Raw genomic sequence first — 2289 nt, 5'->3', positions numbered from 1 at the left:
AGTAAAGTGTCTATTTTTGGCCCCTCCGTCACACCGAGCCGCTGCCTTCACCCACACCGTGCTGGGAAACCGGCCAGCCCCGCAGCCCCGAGGGATCCCTGCAAAGCCCGTTTCCTCCACGGCTGCCAAACTCACCAGCAAACGGCTAAACTTTTGGCAAAACGGAGATAGTTCTTTTTTTTGTTAAAAGCTGCAGATTCCTTGCAGTCCGTCTTGGTTTGGAGTTGGGTTCGTTTTTTTTCCCCCCGCCCTTGAAACAGCTGGTTTCTTGGGAGATCTCCCCGGGGGAGACCCAACACATCAGCCTGTAGCAGGCACTGTGTGGCATTGCCACCGACAGCCCAAATTTGCCGAGGGAGTTTAACTGGGGTGGCTAAAAGGCATCCGCCTGCAGATGCCAAAGGGCATCGGCTGGGGGGACGCTGTGAGCCTGGGCTGGCTGTGGCAGGGAGGATGCTGTGACCTCGGGGTGCTGCTGGGGAGGCTGTCCCGGGAGAGCGGGCACCAGTTTGGGGATGTTTTGATGCTGGGCAGGGTCCAGCCAGGGCCGCCAGAGGGTTTGGGGCTGGCACTGGCACCCCAGGGGATGGAGGTGCCCCAAGGACAGATGCAAAAGGGCAGAGCCAGACTCCGTGCTGGAGTTTGCAATGACAATTTTGGGGCGGGGGGGGTCAGGGTGGAAAACGGTGGATTCTCAGTCCTTGTGGGAACAGAAAAAGCCACAGATGATCTTACCCAGTGCTGGTGACAGCCCTGCATGGTGGGCAAGAGACCGCCAGGTCCCTCTGCCAACACATCTGTGATGCCCTCCTCCCTGCACCACGTTTTCCTTGGCCAGAGAGAACAAATACATTCATTTTATCTCTCCGCTGGTTCCACTTTCCAGATCTCACCAGCTCGCCTTGGTCGCGGAGCTGCCACCACGCCGCTGCAGTGCCCAAATCCAAACACTAAATACATCGAAAAGGAACATTTTTGATAATTACCTTCTGTAGAACTGTGGGATCTGTAATTGAGGGTGAAATTACGTCCAGGGTGCATTTCAGTACTGAAAATAGCATGATAAATTAGCTCAGCTTTTTCCTGGTTGACTCAGCTAATCCTTCAGACGCCGACAGACAGATTTGATTGTATCATCTCTCCTTGGGCTCAGTAAATACCAAGGCCAAGTCGTGGCAGCTGCAGAAGACATATACAGAGTTGCTGCCTGCAATATATAATCTGCCCTTATTTCTGAATGCACCACAGCTCGGCAGCGGAGCTGAACAGAGGTCGCTCACGCTCCGGTTTTGATTTATGAATATGGATTTTGTTGGTTAAGCCATTAGGAGCGGTGATGAAGCAATTCAGCGTGCATCCTGAACTGCAGCTTGCCTCATTTGAAGCCCGCTCTGCAGAACATTCTCCGTGTCTTCCCCCTGCAACGCCGTTCATGCAGAGAAGATTATATTAAGGCTTTGTCTGTAAAGCTGTAATTCCACCTTGCCACCCTGAGCCCTCCCTCTCCTGTGTGAAACAGCCCAGCCGCAGGCAAGGAAGCGGTTGCAAAAGGAGATTGCAGAGGGCTCGCCCCCATCCCCAGCGGGAGAAGCCGAGATCCTGCCCAAGAGGCTTAAAGAAAAGCGTTAAATCTGCTGAGACCCCAGCGGGGACCCTGCTCTGGCTGCTTGTCGTGCTGACCCAATGCCTCCATCCACCCCAGGGGAGTTGGGGATGCCCCCAGTGGGGGTAGCTGGGGTAGGGGTGACCCATCCTGCCCTTTTCATACACCCCCCCCGGGGCTAAAGACTCGAGAGGAGAGTTAACATCACGGCCACAGCTCGCTGAGCGGCCGAGCGTCGCTCCCCCAGCGAAGCCCAAACCGGTTTAGATCCCTTTTCCAAGGTCGTATTCCCCGTTCCCGGGTCAGCATGTCCCAGCCCCATTCCACGGGGCTTTTGTACGGGTGAGAAACAGGCTGTGCCCGGGAGGCCTCGCTCTGCAATTAGAGAAAACAAAGAGGGAGATGGGAATTGTCCATACAGCACGGCGAGGGCCAGGGTACAGCCTCCTCCGCCGCCTGGCTCCCAGCTGGCTGCCGGCTCCAAGCCGTATTTTGCCCCATCGCTGCCGTATCTGCTTGTTTTGGAGAGGAGCAGGCTCTCCCCCCCTACATCCCCCCCCCCGGCTGGTGATTGCCTCCAGCTGCCCTCCTGTCAGGCACTGCGCCATAGAGGGCCAATTTGGCACCTTCTCTCTAACGAACCAGCACAAGCCAAGATGCGGTCGTGGATGAAACAAATGCGTTAT

The sequence above is a fragment of the Numenius arquata genome, chromosome 13 (genome assembly GCF_964106895.1).
Source record: "Numenius arquata chromosome 13, bNumArq3.hap1.1, whole genome shotgun sequence".
Classification (NCBI taxonomy): domain Eukaryota; kingdom Metazoa; phylum Chordata; class Aves; order Charadriiformes; family Scolopacidae; genus Numenius; species Numenius arquata.
Note: the sequence above shows the minus strand (reverse complement) of the source record.